A 15367-nucleotide genomic window follows, 5' to 3' on the forward strand; every position below is an offset into this window, starting at 1 on the left:
CGGTAGAGAATAATACAAAAATGTTTAAAAAAAGAACTGCCAGCAAGCAAAATAGATTGGTAAGAAAATATGATACTAAGATGTTAAACATAAGAGAGGACAATAGAAAAATGTTCACTATTTGTTTGATACAGAAGAAAGCAAAAGACCAAGAGCATTTACAAATGCATCTCTCATCTTTTCCTCTATTTTTAAAATGTTCCATTCATCATACAAGACAACACCAAAGGGGCTTGTGGGATTAGGAGGAATTGGGGAGAGAATACTTAGTAACTACCTTTCTTGTAATACATGTTGACATATTTTACTCATTTTAATCCTCCTAACAATCTCATGATATATCAGTATTTTATAAAAATGGAAAAGGAATATGTATAACTTGTAAAAACGTAGCTTGTTTAAAATCTAAATATTCTTTCACTTTAGAAATTCTACTTTACTGTGAAGTCTATGAAAAACAATCAAGGGTTGTTTACAAAAATAACTAAAGACTTTTTAGCCCACCAGGAACAATAAAAACATAGTATCCTTGAAATATTTACTGTTATCAATTAAAAAAACCCAAAGTATGATTTAATGGAAACACTTAGAAGCCAAACAGGAAAACCCTGAGAAGATTGATAAATGAATTCTCATAAACAAATGCAAACAGTGGCCTGCATTCTGGGAGTAGTCTTAATACAAATTAATGATATGAGAAAGTCAATGTGGAATCATCAGGTTTACAGACTGTAGAAAGGGAGGTGAACGACACCGTGGCTGCGAGGCAAGGAGTAGCAGATGGAATACACTGTAAGGTCCGTGACTCGGAGCAGTTTGGGATTTGGGAGAAGCACCTATTTGAATTACACCACTGATGTGTTGGGTGAGTCACTTAACCTTATAAATTATTTCAGTAATGCATTTATAAATCATTAAAATCTAAAGGGGTCACTTAAAAGCTTCATGTTTTACTAAATTGTATGAGAGAAATTACATTCTATAATAGTATTGGGAGCTTTAAAGATTCATGAAATTATCAGTAGAGGTCCCTTGAGGAGAATGTCAGTGATCTAGAGTAAATGAAATGGCACTTTGTAGGACTGGTGCTCTGAACCCTCAGTCAACAGCAAGGAAATCAGGCCAGACAGCTTTATATGCTACAAAGGACAGCGTTTGAGTGATGGGCAACAGCTGGACAAAAATCAGGAACAAGACCCATTACTTCAGCCTTATAGAATATGGGTAGGTTTGCACCAAATACTCGCTGCTGTGTTTTAGTGTTACTCATCACTTAGAGAAACAGGGCTCCCAGTATGTCCCAGGAACATTACTTATGTGTACCTCACTTCATCCCCACGACAATCCTATAAGGTAGGATTTTATTATCATCGCTATCTTTAAGTCAAGAAACTGAGGCTCAGAGAGGTGAAGTAATTCACTAAAAATCACGTGAGATAAGATGTATAAAACCTAGATTTGAATGCCTCAGTATTTTCCTTCCTTTTCTTATGAGTCAGTTTCTGTAATAATAGGCTATATTAAAAAAAGATGAAGAAGAAAAGAGGGCTCTTACAAAAGTTGAAATGGCAACATGATTAATATGAATTTTGAAAGTTGTGGATAATATAAACATAAAATCACTAAAAGTCATTGCTTCCTGATCGGACATTTGTAAAAAGAATATGGTTTGTTTTGTATTAGATAATAAGTCAAGGTAAACTGTAACTCCTGATAATGCTATAAACAACATTATTGAAGTTATCAGAAAAATATTGGGTGAGAGCTGATTATAGGGCATGCTCCATGCCTTTTTGAGGATCACATAAATAAGAACATGCACATTTTCTTAGAAAATGTTTTTTATTATCATTCACATATTTTATCCTACATGTGTGAAGGATTTCCCAACACTATTCTGGTAATCAGGAAATTTGATAACCCTAAAATTATAGTTTAAAGAGATCCACTTTGCATTCTGAATTCATGAAAATTTATATCTTTATCCAACAATCATTTATTAAACTTCTTTTAAGTGCTGGGTATTGTGCTAGGGGAGGAGACAAAAATGTTGAAGGAGACACAATATATCTATCTTCTTCTAGTTTCTTAGTGTCTATTGGGCAAATAAATCATAAGATGTTTCCAATAAGACAGACTGTGCTTAACAGGTATAAAATGGGTACAGGACCCAGTTTTGAATGGGTAGTGATAATAATAAAACTTCACAAGGAAGCTAATACTTAAGTTATACCTTCATGTGTTAGTTAGATATCGTGGATGATATCACAGTATTGTTTGGGAGCCTGCTGTGTTGTCAGGCATTATTCTAAAAAAGCAGTGAGTTAGTTAACAAGTTATTTTTCTATCTTCTTTATTATTGAAAAACCATATAAAAAAGAATCAAGGAATTAATGAAATACGAATAGAAATCAGTAAAGTGGAAAATAAGCCTCAATGAAAAGGACGAAAAACCTGTAGTTGGTTTTATGAAAAGACTGGTATGTTAGAAAAAATCTGACAAGACAGATTAAGGCAGGAGTTGAGGGGAAGTGAAGAAAGTGGAAAAATGCAGTATGAAGAGGAGATACAATTATAGACACAGTATCACAAAAATAATGCAAGAATATTATGAAAATATATAAATGCCAAAAACATTAAAACCTAATTATATGGATAAGTTTCTACAAAGAATACTGTAGTGGACCCTTGTTTTTAATTTTGGCTTAATAGCATCTGAACTCCCCTATGTTCAAGATAGTCTCTGCCTTATGAAAGGGAAACAGTGCAGAGAGAGGTTTTACTGTAAGAATATGTGCTACATCATGGGCAATGGCCCAGAGGCAGGTGAGATAAGCAGGGGTGTGTAGAACACATAAATGGCACGGATGGAGAATTAAATGGCAAAAGAGAGGTGCCAAATCACGAAAGGTATTATATGCTATTTTAAAGATTTTAGGTATTTTCCTGGCATCAACAATGACTCTCTGGTAGGGGAAATTGGATAATCATGATGATAATGATGATTTTGATGATATCTACCTTTTTTTTAGTCTTTTACATGTGCCTAGAATAGGGAACTAAGTGCTTTGTACAAACCATCCCAATTAACTGTCACATTAATTCAATGATAGTTCAGTTACAGGAATTTTAAAGGTAAGGAAGCAGGTCAGCATGTTTGCCAAGTTCAGGAAAAGAATATATACATACAAATGGGAACCTTAGCTTCCTTTAAGGTGGCTTGAAGATGTTTGGATGCAAGTATCACAGATTTGCTCTCTCCCGAAGTATGTAACACGAGAACCGAGAGGAATCCTTATCCATGAGCAGTACTTCAAGAAGCTTCAGCATGTTGAGCCTCCGAATCCTCAGCCAGAGCAGGAATCCAACAGATCCTGACTGGGCGCAGACCAAGACTGGGTTTGTTAATGGGAAGGGGTAGGACAGACCTGCGGGATCCATGAGACAACTAGGGGAGGAACACCACAGGAAACTGAAAATCCTTTGTTTGAAGATGAGGGCAAGTCATGACGTTGAAATTCTCTAACTTTATCTGTATTCACAGGAAGATTTGGAAAATACGGATTTCTGATAAAATGCCAAGGATCACAGAATTAGTTGAGATTGTGGACCATGCATTTTTAGTGACGCTGGTCTGCACTATTTCTGCTTTGATTCTCTCCAGCAGTGCAAAGCCGCCTGAATGTAAGCTCAGGGAAGACAACTCAAATACATTGATTCAGATGTAGGTTTTATGTTTGGTTAAGTTTTGAAAAAATGAGATAGCTTTGTGAACTACCTGCTTTTCTCTATTTCACAGATTGTACTCAAGACCAAATTACAAATGTTAAGAAGATGCCAGGGGGAGACAGTAAACACGTTTGTGCACAATTTAATCCCTGATAGGAAAAAAAGTTACCATCTACAGATGGTGGATCAGTATTATCCCAATAAAAAAAGGTAAAGCTAATTATAATTAACATGGACATTTATCATTTGTACTTAGCATATCTTAAAATCCTGTCACATTCTTTTTTTGAATTAGATTTTTTTCTTTCTTTTGGGTAAAAGAGAAAACATTCTAAATTCTGACAGTTTCTTTTATCCATGCCTCAATACCTACATGCCTACCATATTAGCTAAGGTATGATTTAAATGGAATTAATATGATCTAAAGAAAAAAATATGAATTTGGACTAAAAAACAAACATTTGTGTATACCACAATAGGTTTGGTAAAGCAAAGTGATGACTTTCAGGACACTTTTGAATCTCTTAACTCTACTTAAGACTTTGAGGTGGATGAAAAGAAGTATGTCACAAACTGCTAAACAAATCAACAGATGACAGTGTTTGCTGCGAAGTTAGTAAGTATAATAAACACACTACTGTAGTCTATATGTAATACTCTGTTTTATAAGCTAATGTGCTTCCTCTAAATATTCAAACATGAAAATGCACCTTCAAAGAGTCTCTTATATCCAACTAGTAGCTGCTAGTCACCATCATAACTGAAAATAAGTCTCATTTTTCATAAGGTATTTTGATTAAATGCAAAAAATGTTTGCATGTAAATAGCACTTATATGCATAAAAATGTAAATACTTGTTTGTGTCAAATTTTCAAAAAATAGCTGTTTATTCACAAATTTATATATTTGGTTTGCTCCATTACCCAAGAATTTATTGAATGTTTATTCATCCAGGGAGTAAAAGTGCAAGATATAATCATGAAACTAAACAAACTTGGTTTTGGAAAATGAGCAGAATCATGTAAAACTGCTTTTATCTGCCTTCTTTAAATTCTCTGTGAAAGTACAGAGGAATCATTTGGTGAAATGCTACTAAATTACATAAGCATTCAAATCATTTATAAAATAGTCATTAGAATCTTTAAAGCTCCAGAGAAACAGTTATCTGTTAATTCAAGAAATGTGGTTCAGTAAGTCTTATCAACCTGAGTATGGAAAAGAGATATTTTACAAATATTGAAAGGAGAATTTTAAAAAAATCTCTTTTTCTTACTTTTATTTATATGCTAGTCTTTATGGAGCAAAAAAGTATGTCTCACATATTAAATTTTATTAATGTATCCAAATTGTGAAGTTATTCAATACTTACGTATATTTTGAAAATATGTAAATATCTCCACATTACTTCTCAGAGGTAAGAACATTTTTGTCTAGTTCCATCTGTATGCTGACATGTATTTGTGGGCTTAGTATTGTGTTTTTATTCATTTGGTGAACTTCCTGTATAGCCTGGAATGTGACATATCTCTCCTAACGTAGCCCAAAGCTGTCCCCTGACCCTCTCCATTGTTTTCTCTGCACCTTCTCCACAGAGAGCGAAGGATACGTGATCGAGAACTTGTATGTCCACAGAACACCTGGCACATGAAGACATACAAACATGAAAACACAGTGTCCTGAACTATCTGTAGATTTCAGTGTGTGAAAGTAGGAGGAAAGTAATTTTAGGGACAGAAGCAGCAGAGACAGACATAGATATAGAAACAGATACAGAGAGAGAGAAACATAACATAGCAAATAGAACATGTATCTCCCCATTGTGCAGAATCATTGGATCATAATGTATGGGATAGGAAAAAAATACAAAGCGGGAATGGAGATGTGCTAAGGAAAGATTGTTAAAGAACTTTGAGGAATACTAATAATCATTCAAGTTCATCAAGTACGTATGGAGACTACCCAAAATACTCTACATATGCAATCACCACTATTATCCTAGTAAAGATGAAATTTTATTTTATTACATCAAATTAAGGGTTAAGAAACATTGATATATTATTCTAAATTAAAAATGAAGATGGAACTTAAATACTTCACCCAAGTCCTACTTCCTACAAATTGTGAAGTCAAGGTCTAAGTCCATAACTATCTGGTTGCTAAGATAACTTCTTAAGCGTTCTGATATGCTGCTTCTCTAGACCCTAATAACCGTATCCCTTACTATTATCTTGCTCTGTCTTTATGACCTTTTCCTCCTCCTTATCCTCTCTATCTTATTCCTTCTCTTCTCTGAACACTGGACCAAAGCTGGCAAACTTAACTTGAGAGCTGAAGGGAAATTCTTGAAATGTATCATAGGATGAGAGCTATCAGACCAAAACTAACCTTTAGCACAATGTATGAAACATTGCATGCAACCTATTTATATGTATCTGTATCAAATTTGAAATGTATCCCTAGAAAACGTCACAGCACAATCTTGCCACACATAATTGTGTGAGTGATATGCATCTGGAAACAGATGTTTTATTAATACTGTAGTTCCTTAACTAAAGCCGCATTCACTGCTTTTATCTTTTTAACTTCTTTTGTTTAAATAAGATACAGAGTCTATTTTGTATATCTTTGTTTAGAGGCCCTGGTTATTATTGCCCTTAAGTACTTCCCTATGTGGCTTTAAATTTAAACACACTGTATAATTCCCTTCGCCTGAAATTTCTGTGGTAAAGTTCAGCAACTAAATGTGAAAGATTTCTAAATGAAGACATTCAGTCAATGCTGTAAGTTGGTTTATTTAGACTTAATCATCAAGCAGGTAAAAAAGGTTTTATTTAGTTTTGGAAAGTTTAAGCATTTCAAAAAGCCCTGCCATCTCTTTTTATTCATTTATTTTTTTATTCAAGAAATTAATCCTACAAAGTCATTTGATTCTGTGTATGTTATTACCATAACAATACTGTTGGTTTTTAATAATTAATATAAAGTTTTAAATGAAGTGTTTGTGTTTGCAGATAGTTTCCTGATCCATTAATAGTAACTCTCAAAATCCTCTTTCATTATCCTTGACACTAGATAATCAGCTGGTACGTTTCATGGACATGAGGCACAGGGAGTATGGTGCCAGCAAGGTCACCACGACTAAAAAAGAACAGGGCAACATTCCAGGTCACCGCAAGTCACAGAGCTCAAGTAGAAACTTTGCAAATGGCTTTACCATGGTAATGTATCTGATAATTATTTTCCTGAGAATCTCTTTCAGTTCAGAAGACTACACTGATCTATGCTTACAAATCTAATTATTCTTCCCACTCACAAGAATAGGCTACTCATGCTGTTTCGATTATCACTTTCAGGTCATGGACATGAAAATAGGATATAAGTAACACCAGTGCAATTTATCAAATGATGTCCTGGAAGAATTAGTTTTTCTTAAAAAAGTGAATACTTCACTTACAAAGTTCACTGTCCTCATTTTATTTACCCCTGAAAAATACCACTTGCTGAAGGACATGAAGTTTGTAAAATTTCTGACATTTTTTATTAGTAATTATTGCATGAGTCATAGATTTTATGGAAATCTGCCTATAGTTGTAGCAGAATAGCAAAGTTATCTATCTGAAAAGGACTAAGTTTTCATATTTAGAATCTTACTATTTTTACTAAGGGATAAGTATATTACTCACCAAAATAGAAAATAGAATATTCATATGAAAGTATGAGGAGATAGTGCATTATCAGAGGATTTAAGAAATACTGTCTTATTCAACTTCATTATTTTAAAAGAAGAAGAAAAAGAGTGTATTTCAAGAGGAAGAATTGGGTGCTAACATGGAGGCAGTGGTGAATTTAGGGCTGATCCCTCATGAATTGTCAGTGCAAGAAGTTGCAAACTTATAAAACTCCATGATTTTATATAGAAACCTGAAGACTGCATTCCTAAAATGTAACAAATGAAAAACTATTTACAAAACATGATCATCTCTAATTTTGGGCAAACTGAACCCTGGAAAATTGGCTCAACTTAAGATATTTTACTACCTACAAACAAATTTCAGAACATGAATATTTCCATTGAAACAATATGGATTCTCATTTCTCCTGAATATTCACCATGTATTTGGGGTGTTAATACTCCAAAGTGTGTAAGGATTATAGAGCAACTTGATTCCATGTAAATATTTCCTAGAAACAGATCTAGTGCTACCATGTACAAGTAGACTTTAAAAAGAATTTATGAATAATAAATAGTAAGTTCCTATATCAGATATTAGAAAAATGGAGAATTTTTATGTAACATTGCATCAGACATTTTCAACGGATACCTGTTAATATTACTGTGATGGTCAAGCAGGTGGACTTTGGAATTCAATGGTAAGAGACTGAGTGAGTCCTAGATTGGACTTGCCTGATTTGGAGTGAAATGGCATTTCTATATAAACCATGACATGTATTTGAATTTTACTAAGCAGAGAGGGATGAATAATAAGCTAATCTTATATTCATTAAAATATGCCACTCAACTCTATGAAAAACTGTTTCCAAGTAAAACAAAACTATGTACATATCAGAAGATCAGGTGACTTATCACCTTAAAAAGTGATCTTAGTTTCAATGTTCAATCTAAAAAGATAATTTATATGAACTTACCCAATTTGTTTAGAAGTATTAGATATATTGAACATGCATGACTATGACTATGTTAGTAAATTAAGATGAGCAATAGATACTATTTTGAATAAAACAATCCTTAGAGAGACAAACATCTGTATACAGTCTGTAAGTAATCTGGAACTGGGAGTTACAATGAAACTCAATTATCTTCATTTATTAATTTAATTCTAATTATGAATAACAATAATCCATACATGGAATTGTACAGTAGGAATGTGTTTATTGTCATGTGCTGAGTCAAGATCATAGCTCTGTATTCTACTCCACTTGAAATATAAATTTTTGTTGAATTGATTGAAAATTGTCCTCTTAGTATTAAATGAATTGGATGATATTTCATAACAATTCTTAGTCTTCCCTCTCTTATGAATCATAGGCAGCTATAATATCCTGTGAAAAATGCCTTTTCCTTTGTTTAGCATTTCCACAGTTAACTAGAGCTGGACTATTTTGAGGGCCAGATGGGCAATCCGCCAGTCAAACATGAATTGTAGCTATTGAAATAACACATTGTAACTTTTTTCTTTGAAATTTATGTCTACTAATTCAAACCATTTTAACAATACCGGTGAGCATAGGTGCTTTTCAGGGAATTGAGATTCTAAGGATTCATAGCAAATGATCATTGACCATCTTTTCATATGGTCCTTTATTGTGGGGCCTTTGCCCCTGGGAGGACTAAGGCACAAGTAACTCAGCCATAACAGCAAATTAAGAATCCAGCTCAGGAACAGATTATACCTCCTCTTCCATCCAGAAAGAAGGTTGAACCTATTGCCTTCTTGAAATTGCATCAACAGTCTGGTAATGAGCATCATATTGCATACATTTTCATTGGACACTGTACCTACAAGGTTCTTTATTTATAACTGTTTTTATTGTGATATGCAGTCATGACATAAAATAACCCAAAGCAATTTTAAAAATTGAATAATGAATCTTAATTCTAAGGCAACTGTTATTTTTTTTCTCACTAGGTAAATGCTTATCAGAATACTGAAGGGAAAATAATAAGCAATATTGCCATCCAATGGTGAAATTGTAACATTTAAAGTATATAAAAAAATAAAGATAGGAATAGAGGGAAAGTATTTCAAAATTAGTAAAAACATCTTTCTTTGCCTGCATTCTCTGGGAACTATAAAGGAAATATTTGGTTGTTATTAATATAATGAGCAGTAATCTAGGTAAGAAAAATTCATGAAGGGTGCGTTATCACCTCTTTCCATCACAAGAGAAGCTTTAATTCATATTATTTAATTATTAAAGGAGGAAAAAGGAGCTTGCAAAACTTGACGTCATTTTTTGAATTCTTTTTTTTACAATATGCTTAGCAAATATTTTCCTTTCACAGTCAATTAAGGTTCTACCTGAATCCCATCCCCTCATAAAAGATTTCAGGACTAGTTTTTCTCTCTCCCAAGCCCTGGACACTGTACCTACATGGTTCTTTATTTGTAACTGTTTGATTTGCCTTAGAATCATTGACATTCACTGGTACACCTCTTCAAATAGGAAAAGAGGAATTATTTTCTTTTTTCATTTGTAGCATTTATAATTATCAGCATCTAACAGGCCAACAATAAGTAATTGTCGAATATGGAAGAACTGCCTTTTACTGTAACTGGCTATGGCTGCATTAAGCTGCATGTTCATACTGAAATGACTGCATCTCATAGCAAAGTGGATCTTACTTCACTTATGAAAGTCAAAGAATCACCTCAGAATTCCTAACATGTGGACATCTTTGTTATGTTTAATGACAGAGGATTATGTAGTAAATATGAATGGTTATAATTAATAAATAATAAAGTGTTTGTTAAGCACCTATGATTATTATTATATAGAAACCGCTCGACAAACAGTAATTGATAAGATTCGCTGCTGCTGATAATGAGAATGATTATTTTGGTTGCTGTAGCTGGATTTTGTTAACCTCATATTCCCGACACGTAAATTTAGAAAGAAAAAGAAACATTTTTATATCCCAGGATTTAATGAATGACTATAGTAATCAGTTTATGTGTGTATTATTAACTTAAGTATTATTCATTCAACTACTCAAGAAACATTTAAGAACACCTACTTTGTAGCTTCCCGCTCTGTTAGGTGTGAGGAATGCAGGAGTAAGTCAAACAGATGCGGTCTCTGCCAAATGAAAATAGTCTAATGAGTAAATGGGTAGATTACAATTCCAGCAAGTGCTGTGGACATAGGAACTGCGCGGCAATAGGAGAAGGTCAGTCCCGGAGCGGGAAACGCAGGGCATGACCCCTGAGAAAGCTAAGACCTGAGGCTGAGTCGTGGGTAACTAGCTGACAAAGTTGAGGGGAATGAAAGGGGTTTTAGGGAGAAGAAACGAAAGAAAGACACTTTAAGGACAGATGAACCTGGAACTTTTGAGGATTGAGAGATTCATGGATTAAGAGAGAGCTGGAGCTCAGAGTGAAATTGAAAACCTAGGCTGGGCCTTTTAAACTATGTCAAGGGTTGAGATTTACCTAGTCAACACAATAAAGTCCTAGTCAATAAAATAAAGACAGAAAAATAAGTAAACATGTTGATTTGAATAGGAAAAATAACGTTTTTATCCTCAGATGATGAGTGCCTATACAGATGATCACAAAGAATCTGCAAAAAATACCCTAGAATTAACACCCGAATCAAGTTGGATGCCAAGATTCAAAGTCAGTTTACAAACGTGAGTGGTTTTCTTATATACAAATGTTATGGAAAGGGTAGGCCACCAAAGAGCTAAAATAATACTAAATACAAGCAACGATGAAAGATTCACACTGCCCAGGTTCAAGGCTCGCTAAAATACTACAGTAACTCTGCTGAAACCAGACTCCATGCTCTGCAGGAGAGAACCCCAGGGATGCTGTGTGTATGGGGTTCCGACTGCCTGACCTCGCTCACTCCTGCTCCAGCAACGAGGCCTCATTACTGCATAAACATCCATACGCCACTGAGTGCAGTGGCCCAGAAGCCGCCCTGAGCCGGCTTGTGTGTAAATTAACTTTGATTTATGATGGGAGATCAGTAATAGAGCAGGAAAAGCAGGACAGGAAGGACTGGCTCAGGCAGGGCCCTGAGAGTGGAAGCTGCAGCCTGTTCCTCAGGCTGCAGGATTGTCCCTGAGACCAGGGAGATGGGCCTTCACGTCCCCTTCCCCGCTGGCCAGTTTGCTGCCACGGAAACTTGTCTGGTATGTGATACAGACGCCCCGTTTCTCACTGTGAATGATTGGGAGCACAGAGAATGTCAGCTGACCTCAGACACCTGGGCCGCAGCCAACATATTTAGAAACCAAGTCAACAAAGCAAAAGCTAAAGCCAAGAGGAAGAAAGAAGTAGTCCTTCGGCCTTTTTCACCCCTGAACGCAGCTTCATCTGAAGCCAGATTCCCCGCCGGAGCCTCAGCTGCTCAGCTATGCAGACAGTCATGTTCTTCTTCCACCTTAGGCTTGCTTTGCCCGAGCCAGCTGCACCGGGTGCTGGCCATTTCACAGGAAACTGAGACAGAGACCAAAAGAATTCTAAGAAGTGATTTCAGAGACGCGTTTTGCAGGATATGTGGGAGTTTCTTGAATAACTAGTTCGCTCTGCCTTCTACTGGTTCCTGAGTTGGGGTTACAGCCTCTCTGGGTGTGGAGGGACAGAGCTGCGCCCACCTTACCATGGAGTTCAAGAATTTTTGTTTCATCAGCTTATTTTATTTAGATAAATTTAAAACAGAAATTCACTCAGAATATCTTGTATATATCCATTTACCCACCTGCTATAATTACCAGATGTTATCATTTTGTCAAATAAGTTATCAGATAGGGTTGAAATAATCTTTATTGATTACTCAACCCTCCCTCCTAAGAGACTGTCACTATCATCGTGGATTTGTTCTGTATCTTTCCCACTCACGGTTTTATAGTTACTACATACCCACAAAGCTTATGCTTATATAAACAAAAACTAAATACATGAACCAAAAATACATATATAAATAAAATAAATTTGTTTTGCATTATATTTTAGTTAACACTATATATATACATAGTTTAAATTAAATGCTGGAGTATTTCATCACTATCAATTTACTTATATTTAACAAATGCATCTTTTTAAAATCCCTTCATCTTCTCACCTTCTATTCTTCTTTTACTAAGTATATCACTTGTGATCAGTGAAAAGCTGAATTTTTAAAAACCCAGTCTTTTTCTTCTGTGAGGAGAATTAAGCCCCAAAATATTAATTATAGTTGCTGATACATTAGGGTTTATTATTGCTATTTTATTTTGGAATTTACATTTGCTACATTTTACTTTTTTTTTCTTTCCTGATGTCTTTTTGGTTGATGAATTTTTCTCTCTTTCGGTGCTTTTCTCTACCAGTATCCTATTTCTATTTCTATCATTCTAATAAATTATACCTGCTTTAATGTGTATATCTCTTTCCTCCTCACTCACTGAGAAGCAAGCACTCTTACAATCATAAACTATGCTATGCATCTCAGATGATTTCTTATTCTTGTAAGGCCAGGGGCATTTAAAATATTCCTACCCACTGGAGCATGCTTGTATTTGGTAGGGGCTGCTTAGGAAAGTCATCTCTCTTCTTTATGTTGACTTTTATATGAGTTGCAGGGCACTGAAATAGGAAAACTAATAGAAAAATACTTGCAAATTCACATGTGTGTGTATGTGTGTGTGTGTGAACTTAAGGTAGACTCCCACATATGCAGTCACGATGTCAAAGGAAATATTTTAAATGTGAATGAGTTTCTATAAAGTTGTTCATTCCCAAAATAGTGGACACATAGGAAAACTCTTCCATATCAACTCAGATTATCATTCTAGTTAGTAACTACCCTCTGAGGTGCCCCAGGGAGAAGAAAAACTCATTTTCTTTCATTCTTCCTTCTAATATAAACAGAAATGGATCCATAGAAGAAGTTCAGTGAGCCCATGTGTGAACAACATGGTGGAGAGAAAATATCCCAGTTTCAAAAGAAATCTGGTTACAATGAGGAGCATCCTTTCCTCTATCTCTTTACCTCCGAAGAAAGGGAAACTCCCACCTGCTTGGCCCCAGATCATAACCTCCTTTGTGAATGCTGACTTAAGAGACACAAAGACCAGGGGCTCTGCTGTGGAAGCAGCTTTGTGGGGCCCCTAAAAGCCTCCTGGACCCTCTTCTGTGGCCATGTGTTTGAGTGTGACAGGAGAGCCACACACCTAGTAGATGCCTGTGTGATAAGCACCTTACACATGCTTGGCCTCAATTACAGGTTCTAGGAGGAAGATTGGGCTTTCCATCTAAGCCCCTCCTGTAGCCCATGTTTACTGGATGGAAAAACTGTGACTTGGAAATAAGTGGTTTCCTGCCTTTTAAAAGAGAAAATGAAGGTGAGAACTGGGTTGATATGAAAATGCACTCATATCAGATGTCCTTTGTGTGCGTTTGTTTATCTGCTTTTGAGGCATTTTATCAAATGCAGAGAAGGCAACAGGGGCTCTTTATCCAGGAGAAAGGGTCCATAATTCTTGCGGAAACTACTGGAAAAGTCCAGCTTTGTCTAAAGTGTTGACATGAGGAGCCCAGATGTGAATGGGGATGGGAAAGGAGACCAAGACCGAGGGGATCTCAACTGGGAGAAGTAAGACTCGCCTTTCAATGAGTGTCCCTGGGGAGAGAGCTGCAAGGAGAGCCGGAAGCACAGACCCCCGCGGGGTGTGTGGGGAGGATGGGTGCTCGCTGCCTCTGAACCATGTGCCAAAGCATGGGGGGGCACTCAGTGCCCCTACACGAGGGCAGAACAGGGCCACTTGAACCATACAATCCTTAAACCTTCATTTGAAATCTGTGCAAGGCTTTTTTTAAAAATATAATCTCTATTATTATGCATCACACAGTGAATATTTATTGCTAGGCACTGTTGTAAACACTTGGATGCACCAGTAAAAACATTAAAAAGCAAAAAGCCCTACCTTCATGTACTGAAACTCTTGTCATAGAAGTCAGACAATACACACTAGATATATAACAAAGAAATCATAAAAGAAAAACATAATGAATGAGAAATCACATTGGATGTTGTATGATGGTGCATTTTGAGAAATACAGACTGTGGTCGAGGAGAGGGGTCGCGCTGCCATGGTAAGGCAGGTCCAAGTAAGCGTCAGTGATCTGAGCAAAGACTTCAGGAACAAGGACTGAACCAAGGAAACAGCTCTACGAAGAGCATTCCAGGGAGGGGATGAGAAGAAGGGCCTGGACAGGGCTGTTGAGTGTACTCAAGAAAAAGAAGGCCATGTGTGCTTGAAGTCAAGTGAGTCAGAGGGATAATACTAGGAGATGGAGCCTCACAGGCAGCAGGGACCAAATGATCTCAGCCCCGGTAGGCCTTTGTGTCTACTTTGGCTTTTGCTCTGAGTAAAATGGGGATTGTTGGAAAGTTTTGAATATGTTTTCTAAATAAACAAAACTTGCATAAAAGTACTTGGACACCATCCCCCTTCATTAATGTTTCAATAAGAGTCTTACAATTCATTTGCCCTTTCAAGGATAGAATACATAGAATACACAGAGAGGCTTAAACCATTTTCTATTCAATGTCAGTTCCTCCTTCTGAATAATTAATGTTTTTCAGAGTTCACATCCTCTGAATGCTTCACTCTTTATTCCTCTCTTGCTTGAAACTCTTCCTGACTTCTGTGGAAGGAGAGCTGATATTTGACCAGGGTTTCTCCCTTCTTGAATGGAGGTCAATCAGAGGGTCTCACTGACACTAAATCTCCTTTTGGGGAACTATTATTAATATCTTTTTAAGCAGAATATAATATTTAAATATGTTTTAAATGGACGAAAATTTCCATTTACTACCAGTGTGCTATTTGGATCTTGCTGGTATTAGGTACTAGGAAGTGTCACCAAAAATCTCATTTATGAATTAGATGATCACTGGCCCTGTG

The 15367-nt window shown here is 35.9% G+C and overlaps 1 long non-coding RNA gene across 2 annotated transcripts; it reads left to right on the forward strand.

The window, feature by feature from the left end:
- Window positions 1–724: 724 nt before the first annotated feature.
- On the forward strand, window positions 725–10220 carry LOC118973718 (uncharacterized). Of its 2 annotated transcripts, XR_005063219.2 has the most exons (5): window positions 725–865; window positions 3800–3939; window positions 4209–4345; window positions 6802–6947; window positions 9950–10220. It is a non-coding gene; the product is annotated as an uncharacterized lncRNA (long non-coding RNA). The 2 variants fall into 2 exon arrangements; XR_005063218.2 differs by having other exon boundaries at window positions 6802–10220.
- Window positions 10221–15367: the final 5147 nt, after the last annotated feature.

The sequence above is a fragment of the Manis javanica genome, chromosome 9 (genome assembly GCF_040802235.1).
Source record: "Manis javanica isolate MJ-LG chromosome 9, MJ_LKY, whole genome shotgun sequence".
In the NCBI taxonomy this organism is placed as follows: Eukaryota; Metazoa; Chordata; class Mammalia; order Pholidota; family Manidae; genus Manis; species Manis javanica.